A 12,496-nucleotide genomic window follows, 5' to 3' on the forward strand; every position below is an offset into this window, starting at 1 on the left:
TTCAATGATACTGGCATGCTCCTAAGGCAGCCCTACACAAATTTGTGAATGGACAACCACCCTATTCCTCGTTTTTTGGTTTGCTTTTGGAGTTTTTTCTTGGGGGTGGTCCTCAAGACCAGTATGAATGGCTTTTTTACATTGCCTCTAACAGAAGCAATGATAACAAAATCTATACAAGACCAAAGAATGTGGAAACAGTACATTTGGAAATTACTGTTGGCTTTCTAATTTTTTTCTATGTATCATGTTTCAGAGTCACTTAATATTAGCATTGGGTCAAATGCTGCTTTCATTTATAGTATGTAGTAGATCTCTGTGGACATCATTGGGATTACTCTTGTTTTCTGTTCTTGTGTCAGAACACCTGATTTTGATCTCTGTTAAGGAAAAATGTTGCCAAATCTAGTTAATATGGAATGAGAAGAAAAATGTAGGAGGAAGGGGTTGGAAATGTAATGGCAACAGGGAGCTCCCTTTGTCTTAGTAAATGCGTAGGTAGGAAGTGATTCTAGTCATTGTTGGTAGTGAAGGAGCGTGGAACAAAGAAATACTTTATTAAAGTACTAGTACATCCTTTTGGTTGCCATTGTTCATAAGCTGTGGACAATATTGGTACAAGTCCAGTGATATTAAAATCCTCCTGTAACTTCTGTAGGCAGTTCCACTCATCTCACAATTAATTTCTCTCACTTAAAGGTGAGCAGGATTTTGCAAAATCAGTGGATCAGTTCTGTGTCTGAAAGTCAAGACACTTGACATAGTCGGTACCATGAGCCCGTTTTTTAACTTTGTTGTGCTTCAGTATTTCATTTGCCAAAAAAAGAAAAAGCCCTAAACCCATCAGATTTTAATAAGTGAAAAGCTGTATGTAAATGTCAACTATTATAATTTACCTGTGCAAGCAGCTGCTCAAAATCTCTATGAATCACACTGGAAATTGGTTTCTAACTTCTTTTGCTGCCTACCTATACCCTCCCACATACAGCTTAAATTAGAAAAGTTATTATTCATGTTCCCTTTGTTAGGTGGTATTGCTACTGCATATTTACTTTAACAGTGGGTTTACTTTAATTTAAGATAAAGCAATCCCCTTCTGCATTGACTACAAAGCAGCTCAATGATGCTTTTGGATTGCAAATGTTGTGCTGTATAAATGCTGTTTATGTAAATACTTTCCAAAAAAACCTCCTCCTTCATGCTAGTATAACGAACACAATTAATCAAAAACCTTCCCTTATGAATTGAGCTTCTTATTATATTAGAATTGAATCTGTTGAGACAAGCATGGCCAAAACCCCTCTAATATGGTAGAAAAATCACCAGAAGAAAAGCTAGCCTCCTTTATGCCAAAGTAATTCCAAAATAGTGTGCTAATTATATGTAATTAATCAACGTTGTTTTCATGGTACTGTCTGAAGCTGCATTAATCTAAGCAGGACACTTCTGTTGTTGTTGTCTCAAGAGTGATACGTGGCCCTTAATTGTCATCTGGTAAAGAATGGCATTTGCCCATTTAGGCCCCAATTTGAAAACAACCTTACCGATCCCGCAAGTGGCTACACCACCCTCCTTTAAAAGAGTGAGGAGAGCTATGAGGTCTGTCACAAGCAGCCTGAAAGGCTGTTCTATAAAAGCAATTATCTGTGTAATTATTCCACTGCTGGATCAGTGCAGGAAGCAGAAGCCACATCAGAATTAAATCACTTGATTCACATTTTTTCGTGCACTGCTCATTATCTAATGCAGTGTCAGAACTGAAGACGAACAAAACGAAGCTGTCTCTAAGTAAAATGTATGTGAAGCTGTGCTGTGAGATAAAACCAGTCTCTCTTCTAAAGAATATTTGAGGCAGAAGGACTGTTTGTAAGAGTCAACTTTATAGACAGCTCTCCTCTTCCAAGGTATCTTAACATTTTCGGTCCTCTGAAATACACCAGCATGGAGGCACGGTGTCACTGTTCCATGTCACCTAGAAGCCAAATGGAAGCTAGCTCTAGACAGATCCAGTAGTGGCAGAGGGACAAACAAGGAGTTTCATCTGCTGAATCTGGTCAGAGGAGCCACAGGCTTTGTCTTTGCCATGAGAACTGCAGTAGTTCAGTCTCAGATGTGACCCCAGGGAGAGCTGAGACTTGGCTCTTGGAGACGTGTGGCTGCGAAAGGCTCAGCAGTAGCCAGCCTGCTCTCCTGCAGGTACTCCCCAAAGCTCCAGAAAAGGAACGCTAGCAACGTATTACTTCTTAGGGTTTCTGCAGCTCTGAAATCCCTCTGAACTTTGTAATATGACTCAACGTCTTATTTCCCTGGGCTATCTTATCTCTAGGCGAGGATGTTAAGGATGCAAGTGCCCTGCTAGGAACTGGAAGTAGCCTTAGTGCTCAGTGCCCTATTAGAGGTGCTGTTTACGGGCCACTTAGGACGTTTGAGAGTGATGTTGCATGCATTACCGTCTTACTTTAATAAATACAATATTCCAACCCCCATTCTCTTTGAATGTCAGCTGACAGCATGATTTGCTGAATGTTTTGTGCTGTTCTGGTAAAAAGTTCAAAGTAAGGGATGGTTTTTTACCTCTTAATCCAATTCTCTCATAGAGAACCTTCTGTGGAGTTAGTGACTTAATATTGAAATTGCAAGAGTTATATAGTGTCTTTCAGCTGTATGCCAAGAATTCAGTATTTCAGTAATGGCACAAGTTAGTAATTTGAATTTGCATCGGTGAGTGCTGTGCAGGAGGGTGAACCAGAAGTTCACGTGAATTTGAGAAACCACTGTTACAAACAACTCGCAGACCTGGTCAAAATATTTTCACTCTCACTGTATCTTGGGAGCCAGTAAGTGAAAGACCAGCATTAAAGGCCTCCCCCTCTTCCCCCACCCGAAAGAGAGGAACTTCAGGGAGAATTCTTTCTTGAAAAGGAGAACAAATGCCCACCTACTATTAAACATTGCCACTTTTTTTGCCATATAGCTGATCTGTGCACCATGACATACAAAAAAATCACTGTATTGCTAATTGTAAGTTACAGTAAGAGCAATTAAGTCATCTCTGCATGACCTATAATAAAGACTAGGCATAAATGAAGAGCCTGCGTGTGAACGCTTCCAGCTTCTGAGCGCTTTGAATTTTACGTCCAAATTTTGCAGTCTGGGCTTCTCTCCAAGTTTGACAAATGTTAATTAAAAAAAAAAAAAAAAAAAAAAGAAAAGAAGCAGCAATGAGTGCGATGCTGTTTCTTTTGACGCCGGCTCTCGGCCCGAACGCCAGCGCTGCAGCGTGCCTCCACGTGGCAGCCACGCGTGCGCACACGTGGTGCGCGCACTTCTGCCCCTCACTTCCCCAAAACCAGCAGTAGGCTTCGGTGGCCTGACAGCCTGTGGACGCCCTGCCCCGGGTCCTGCAGCGCCACCGCTTCCCACTCTCTTGTTGGTGTATGAACGTTTCAGGAAGTGGCTGGGTGTTTTCTGACAAGGGCTTGAAATAAAACTTGGGAAAAGCCTGGCCTATGAAATCAGTACCTGTGAGCTTAAGTAAACAGAGGATATGAGCACCAGCTTCTCGGCGGGAATACTCTATAGGTTGGGAGTTTCCACAGGAGGCTCTGAGGTTGCAAAAGGTATTTTTGTCTGCTATTTCCTCCTCTCAATGTATTTCTCCCTTCAGCAAACACCATTACCAGGGCTTTCTCACGTATTAGCTAATACTTGGCTATTATTGCTCCAGGGCTTGGCTGGTGTTGCTGGAAACATCTGTCTTTCAGCCTGCTAGTAACAGCCCTGCCATTTTGCAAACAGTTACTCCCAGGCAACACTGGTACGAGCAGGGTTGAGAGCTTTTTACCGAGAGTAAATAACAATTTGAATATGCCAATCGTTCACTTACTGGCTAGTTTTACTCTGTTCTTTTTCATTTCTGGTCTTAAGTAATTAAGAGTGGTTGTATCTTGGTACTCCATCCCAGAGGTGGCTGTTGTAAAAATCTACAAAGATTAATATTTTAGGGTCAGAAGTACAGAATAATTATTTCTAATAATATTCTTCCCAGTCACTCACTAACTGCAATTGTTCATTCAAAATATTTTCCTGTTCCTGTGGCTTTCAAAGGATGACAGTACTTCAAATGACATCTTACTGTTATTCGGTAGTAACATGAAGAATTAAACCGTGGGTTGTAGGCATCCCCTGGATCAGAAGTTTCCCATCCCTCTTCTAGGTTTAGGGCTGAAGTTTCTTGGGAGGGGGGATTTTGTATTTTTGAGAGTTCTTTCTGTCCTTCTCTCAGCACTGCTGGTCCATGAGCATTTTACCTCCTTTCAAAGAACCCATTTGGGAAGGAATACAAGCCAGTAATCAGACCACAGGAGACAGGCTGTTTGTGAAATTTTGCCGGAAACTAGTGCCAAAAAATGGTGCAGGAGGTTTCAAGAGGTTTGACAGCATCGGTTGATCATTGTTTCCTTTGTTACAGGAAGTGCACAAGTTCCTGGTATGATGGCAGGAGGGATTTCTGCCGAGTTTGGCAAATGTTATCAAACAACGGTAAAAACAATGAAAACTCTGTGATCTGCAGTGTCATTCATTAATTTTGTACTAATATGTCTAGCAGCCATTTCATTACAGCCTTCTGCAGAATACCCATATTATAAGCTCAAGGAAAACGTACTGAAGATTTGCATCATCTCAGCTGTATCATTGTGCTGGGTTTGTGTGTGGCGGGGTTTTGGTAGCGGTGGAGGGGGCTACAGAGGTGGCTCCTGGGAGAAGAAGCTTCCTGAAGTACAGACGTGATGACAACGCTGAGTACTGGTGTCATACTGGCAATAAAGAATAAAAAATACTGTTCTGAGAAGACTTTGTTCCTGGGGAAGAAAGGATACCGCGGGTTTGGAGACTTTTATTGCTGTAAATACTCCAGTATTGCGACATTTCTGTTTGAACAAGACTGAACTTAATACTGTGTTTGGGTTTGTGAGCTCCCCATTGAAAAACAGAATTGCGGGTAACTGTGTTAGAGAAGATAACAACTGAAAGTCAGACTTCCTCTCAGTTGTGAGCAGGATTGATATACAGGAAAAAAATTCAAAGGGATAGAATGAAAAAGCTTCCTTAAAAAAGCTCTTCCATATTAGCTTGTTTAAATAGAGAAAATTTGCCTTCACTTAGTTATTCTCCTTTCATTGCTTCTAGTTAATCCTCATCCCTCTCAGGTGCGCAGTGTACTCCTCTGTGATGATGTTTCCCTCCAAATACTGGAAAGTTTGACAAGAGGACCTAAATGTAACTGATGCAGTCAGTCTGTCTGAGCTTCTGCTAACCCAGGTGGAAACTACCCAGTGTGTCTCTGTCTGAAACAGACCCGGGGCGTGTGTAGAGAGGACATCAGAAGCAGGAAACTGGTCCCACCTATCCTGCCATATAAACCTTAGCTTCCCCACAGGGTATTTAAGAAAATCCTGTAGGAGACTGTAGAAGGCCAGGCAGACTGAATTTGCTGTTACAGCTACATACAGAAGGAAAGCAACACCATGGTGCTTGTCTCCCTTCTGCTAAAAGCAGCTAATCAAAACTCGGTACCTCACTGAGTGCTCTAATCAGGGGGAGGAGAAAGTGGTGATGAAGCCAAGTGGTAACTCCTGTGCCCAGAATGAACGAAACAAAACACAGAAAAATCACACAAGCTGTTCCCAAATTCAAGCCTTCTCCTGGTAGACTCGTTCTCTTGGCTTGTTCTTGGGGTCTGGCTAAATGTTCTTCTAGTCAGCATTAGCTTTCCTGCCTCACCTGTTTTTTTCAGATCTTCATCACCTCTCTCCATACGTTGTAACCTTTACGCCTCACGCCTCAGAACTCTGGATGGATCTGCTTATCACTTTGTCTGGAGAGACACCTTTGTGTTACAGCTTTCAAAACCACCTGCTTCTGGAAAGAAACTTCCTTTTTGCCTGCCTCTTGAAGAGCTGTACTGATAGCCAGAGTTTCAAAGCAGCTTAACTTGACCTTTATCAGCGTAAGGTTTGCCTTGGAGTAGAAAACCTTTCATTTGTGAAAAGAAGATGTTCTCTCCAGGGGTGGAAGAAAAGGAAAAATGCGAGAAGATACAGCCACAGGATGTAGCCTTTAGGAAGCTATAATGTTCCCTGTAGGACTCAGATTTTTATCCTGTGGCTACATATCGTGGGGTGTCTCTGAACACCTGAATTTGCCATCCCTGATTTTAGCAGAGTGACCCCAACATAAAGCTGCAAGAATATAGCAATGAACAGGACCCATAGCACACAGAAGGATCTCTCACTGCAGAACAGTAAACTAAGTCTGCATCTGAAAAGAAACGTGGTATTTATTTTTCAGTTACTCAGAACACAAAATACCAGTCTATCAGTGAGGGACCTTCTGAGAAGCAGAGGATAGAGCTTTTCTGTGATGCAGAAAATGCAACAGCAGTAAAGGGCAATGAAGTCTTTCTATGACAGTCCATTTTATATTTCATCCCAGAGAATGCCGATACCTACTTTTCACTGTCTTAAGTATGCTAGCTCCATTATACAGATCCTGGTCTTTAAACCATGCTTTGGCAAATGTATCCTTTGTGGCACTTCTGTGACTGATTGTGCCTTACTCAGTGCCATAATTGTTTACAACATGCCCCAGTCTTCCACTGAGTGAAAACACATTTATTACAGACAATGGTGCCAGTGCTGATCTGTTCTTATTGGCCGTTTGAAAACAAAAGCCAGAAAAAAAGGCGTCTGTTTTCAGCGGCTGCTCAAGTTAGTACTGGAAGTCACTTCTTGGTGCTTTTCACCCTGTGTTGGAATACAGCTGCCTGCACTCAGGGTCCCCTTTCATTCAGGACTGCCACCCTACAAGAAGTGTCGTGGTGGACTCAGTTTGGGGCTAATTCTAGCCCTGACCTCGCCTTTCACAAGCTGTGCAGGCAAGCTTTCGCACTGAGTCATTAGAGCCCTGCAAATGATTTATACGGTTAAAACAGCCAAGAGTGTCAAAATGAGTCATATTTTTCAAGTGACAATTGCTATTTTGAGTGACTGATTTGCATTACACTTACCAGGACACCCAGGAACCAACGGAGTTTAAGCTTTCCTGCTGATCTCTGTTCCCACCACACGACCAGCTAGGGCAGTTACATCACTCAAATTGCTGAGCCGCACCTTGCTCTTCCCCAGAAATCATGTGCCTGGGCGTACATGTCACCCTGTCAGGAGGAAGCGATGCGGGTTTCTGTGAGAAGTTGCTTCAGGCAGAGAAGGGCATTGCTCTCAGTGGCCAGCCCGAATCGCAGACCGCGTTCCCAGTGCCTCTGCCTTGCAGACAGCTGAAAACAGATCTGAGACCCTGTGGGCATCTGCAACTCCTAGGGTGCAGTGAAGGAAGGCAAAGTTAAGGACAAGGCAGTTGTGATCGCTCCCATGGAGGACAGACTTGGAGGACAAAAGCTGGTGGAAACGAGGAAATAACTGGACATGCCCATGCATGGAAACAATCCCAGAAAAGAAACAGTAAGGCTGCAGCCTGGGGAGAGTCATCAGTAGCTGGATGAGGCTGTTTCTGTGATGTGGAGGGGCAGAAGGTAGCTGCGATTGCAGGGGAAGCCAGCAAGGAAGCGAAAGCACTGACATGAGTGCATTTGCTATGGGAGTGAACATCAAGAGAAAAGCACAGTCGAGAAAGAAATTAGCAGCTTGCTTAAAGGAAGAGGAAAAAAGAGGCATTGAGGGTCAGGAGGACAGACTGGTATGAAATTGGAGTTCACTACAGCCTTAACATGAGCTAACGTAAGTCCCAGTACATTCCTCCCCCCCCAGCATATGCACACACACAAACACCCCAAACAAACCTGATGTTTACCAGAACTACCTTTGGTGTCCAAAGGCAGGAGGAGAAATCAAAGGAAATAAGGAGAGGTGAAAAAACAGGGGGAAGTTAAAAGGTTAGGTGAGGACAGAGGCTAAGTGACTTCAGAAACAGATACACAAGCAAAGGAAATTGTAAACGGAAGGAGGAGGGGGGAGGAGGAGAAGGAAGGGAGAGCCCAGTGTGCTGGATTTGCTGGAATAACGCTGGTTTTCGCACAGACCTCCTTTGTTAGCAGCTCTTCCAATTCTGGTCTCTGAGTAGCGGGAGCTGTTTCAGCTGTTAGGCAGGGAGATAACTGCCTTGTCTGTTGCAGCCACAACTAAACAGTTAATGGCAGTGTAAAGTGCTGCTGGAGGACAAGCAAGACCCGACTTGTAACAGCTACAAGTCAATAAAATTGTCATTGTTTGGCTGCTACCTTGGGAAAGGTAAACAAATTCTCACAGTAACCCTTTCCAGGGCACTATGTTTTCCCTCTTGCTTTTACTTTTTTCCTTCATCTTTGGAGATGAACTGCATTTATCTGCTGTTATTAGGTAGATATACAGGATTTCATTCCTGTATGCCTGTCCAGTATAATTTTTACAAGCAGTAGGGAAATTACAACCAAAACTGAAGCCGTTTTACAGGTTCAGCAGTGGTAACTCCAGTGGGTTTCCTGCTGAACACTGTTTTTTCCTGTTTGCAAGATCAAATTTGTGTCAAAGAGCAGAACCCGCAATTGTCACTTCAGGCAGTTTTAAAGGAAGTTAAATAAAATATAGTTGGAAACCCATCCATTGGAGACCTGCTCCTTGAGGAGAGACATAAGCTAAATTTAAGGTTGCCCCATATAACTCAGAAAATAACTTATTTATTCTTTGTCCCTACTCCAAACTGAAGACCTGTGATGACAAGCTGGTTGAAAAAAAAACCCTGTGTAACCAAATTCAGGTGGAAAACCACCCACCTGATGAGGCCAAAGTGCTTTACTTGAAACGAGGCACTGGCAGAGCTGAAGCTAGGGTTCAGCTGGAGCGCTGCCCGCGTCCCTGGCATCCTGCCCCCGTGCCACAGACCAACCATATGTCTCCCTGCCCTGGGCCCGGGCCAGGCTGCCTGGGAAGACTCCTGGTCCCATGGAGCTCCACCAAGCTGGAGAATTTAATGCCTCGTGGACTGCCTGCACTGGCTCTGAAAGCCTCGCAAGCCCCGGCTGTGAGAGCTGCCTGGCTGTACAGGCAGGAGTTGGGATGAAGCCCGTCCGGAGCTGCAGCATTCTGCCAGCAGTCACGGGAGGAAAACCCAAACATACGGCCCCGGGGAATTCAGCTCTACTGCGAGCTTAAACCGATCGAACAAGAAGCTGCTGTGGGTAGGTTCAGTTGCCCATTTTGTTTCCTCATCTGCACTGTTGTATCATTTTCCCCACACGCATTGCCAACCAAGGTAGAGCAGAGTGAGGAGCCGGAACAGCTCACAGATCAGCCTCAGCACTAATCCTGTAGGAGCCCCTTCTGCCTGCTCCGCAGCGCCCTGGGGGGACACGCAATGGGAAACAGAGCAGAGGAAGGCCGGGTGGGGGGGAATTTTTTGCTGGCAATCCACAGCTAAACCAGCGTCAGCCTGGTGGTCCAGCTGCAGCTGACAAGGCCAGAGTCTGTGATTCCCCATTAGCCCTTAATGGCTCCTACCTGTACTGAAGGGTTTTACCAAACGGGCAGGCCAACAGTACGTAATAACTAAAACCAAAATACTCTTCTAATTATTCTAGTACTTAGTGTTTCTTACATGAATGTGATCTTGAGAAGTCCTGTCAGAAAAACAATTAAATGATCCTACCTCCACCTCACAAAAACTTTTCATTTCAAGAGAGAATAGCATTCCTTGCCCCCCACCCCCCTCCGGACTCTCTTGAATATAATTTTGAAAAAGACCTTCACGGCTAAATTAAACAGTGGACACAGAATTCCAGCCACTTTATTTCATACTATTACAATAATAAAGATCTCATATAGTATTATTCCCCTTTTATACTTATTTTGGCTTTTTCCCTGTTGTCTTGGAACATCTCCTTTGTCATTCATTGATTTCTTAATAATAGTATTATCCTGAAACACAGGCTAGACTGAGACTCATGCACGTAAAAGAAGACAGAGCAATCACATTCACCCACGGTGCTTTTCAGTGTAATATCTGTTGTCTTCAGTGGAAGTTGCACCTCCTCGCTCGCTCTCTCCATTGTGGGCTCCAATATATACAGAAACCAGGAGCTCAGGGAGCCTGAGCTAAAAAAAGGCTGGAGGCTGAGGAAGCACAAAAGTAAGAACTACTGTATATGTTTGCCCTCTTCCCCAGGCATCCATGTCTGGGCACTGTTACAGGACATGGGCCCAAATTGCTCTTGGAGAAGATCCAGCACAGCCAGTTTCATATATTATACAGCACCCAAATTTGGCTCCAGGAAGCAGCAAGAATTAAAGCCTGCATCTCAGGGAATTTTTGCCATAGACTGAAGCTTTGTGATCAGCAAAGTACAAAGTACACACCATCACAAATCATATTGCGCATTCACTGGGGAAACATTCCTCAATCAGTTCCGTTTCCCTATTCAAGCAGCTTTATGCCCTATTCATAATGCTGTATAGAAATGGCATACATGACATTACATGCACATATAAATTCTCTAAAAAAATGAAACACTTGCTAATCTTGTGGGGACATTGTGCTAAAAGTGGTGTATCCATCAAAAGAAAACCAAATTCCATTTCATGCAAGCTCATCAAGAAAACATATACAATATGCAACCATTTCACAGCTGCCAAAAGAGATCAGTCTAATTTCTTTTTTTAGCTAGAAGGGGAAATCTAACAAGGCAAAGCTGTTGGGAGCCAAGAAGACTACTTTAAAAAAAAAAAAAAAAAAAAGTAGAAATCATCCACAATTTCATCCAGAGGCAGAACTGCATGCACTGGTCCAAGTGATATAGTTGTGACATTCATGTGGCTGCATGTGAGGCATGTCAAATAGTGAATTTGTTGGCAGGTTGTTTGTAAATCATGGGAACTATAGCTACAGAAAACATTTTGTTTGTGGTATTCCTCTGTCCTTCTCTCTCGCATCCTCCCCCCTCTCCGTTGCCTCCCCAGCCCTCCCCCATATAACAACTGGTTGCATGCTAACAATATTTCTCTTTGTGCCTATGCAAATACCGTTAGATCCAAGCATATCTCATGGACTTTGAGGCTATCATCTGTTCACACGTACTGGGTAGTCAACAACTTCCACAGGACAGCCATTATCCTCACCCAGCTTTCATGTTCTTAAAAATATCTCAGGAATGGATATGAATTGTTTAAACATTTTAAATTAGTACCAAGAGAAGCCCTCCCACTCACCTCCCCGACCACCCCTGACCTGCGTGCCATCAGAATCCCATTTAGCCCCAAGAGAGGCCAGATGTTAAAATCACCTGGAAAGTTAGTATGTGGACTGTGGGGAGGGTGGCTGGATGATCCAGCCCCGCCGGGACATGAGAGCCACTAAACGAAGATGGCAGGAGGAGGAGGGCCGCCCAGTCCTTGCCCGGGCTCTGCTAGGAAGCGGAGTGGAGAGGGTGCAGGGCCCTCCCGGGGACGGCACGGGCGCCGTCACACCAAAGGTGGCTCCGGCAGACTTTGTGCCTCAGAGATACACCCGAGATTCAAAACTTTTCCACTCTCTGGGGGAGGGCAATTGGTGACTTACTCCAGGAATAAGTGATCCATGCCCAGCTTTGGATCCCAACGCAAGAAGCCCTTACAGACACTACAGGGATATGCCTACATTTTTCCGTTGTCAGTGGTGCAGTCACTGTTCAGGCCCGTGTGGCTTCCAGCCACTTAATTAACCTCATGGGTCCTCGGTCACTGCCTCTGAATGGGGCGGTAGGTCCCTATCTAGGGATTCCTCAGATGAAAGAAGTGATATTAAATTACCACAGTACCATCCTGCTGCAAATGGACTGCTTGTGCTTGGTTACCTACCACAGATTTAATCCGTGAGCGTAACAGTCTTCTCTCTGTGTTTTCACAGCCTGGCTCTTCAGAGGAAGGCCCTTTGTTCCCAACTAGGATGATAAATGGGTTTTAGCTTTATTTTCTCAGAGGGAAGCTTATGTGATTGTGCTGTCTGTCATCTGTCTACGCCGATAAGTTTTTAACTGCCACAGCCAATTATAATTATTTCCAAAGAAAAAAATCGCTAGAGGCAGACATCTCCATGATAATTGTATTTCTATGGATTTTGTGTAAGACGGCAGCAGCCTGGGTTGGGGCTAGGGAGGAGGAGGGAGAGGACAGAGCGCAAGACCACACTTGAGAGCGTGCCACGTCAAGGAAGTGTGGGAGACCTTAGCTGATCCTCAGCCCATCCTGGCCAAAGGCAGCCGGCCAGCCTGGCGGCACCGGAGAGCCACTCGGCACGGGTGTCTCCCTTGCAGCTCACAAGACATGCCGCCTCTCGTCCGTGGGTACTATTTCATAGGGGACATCACCGTGGCTGCAGCTGCCGCGGTGCAGGGGGGCAGCAGGCACAGACCTTCTTTCTGCCGGCTGTGAGGGAGGGAAAAGATTCTGTTGTTTTGGTGCTGGCAGAGGCA

Source organism: Tyto alba, unplaced genomic scaffold (genome assembly GCF_018691265.1).
Source record: "Tyto alba isolate M040663 unplaced genomic scaffold, T.alba_DEE_v4.0 Super-Scaffold_14, whole genome shotgun sequence".
Lineage (NCBI taxonomy): Eukaryota > Metazoa > Chordata > Aves > Strigiformes > Tytonidae > Tyto > Tyto alba.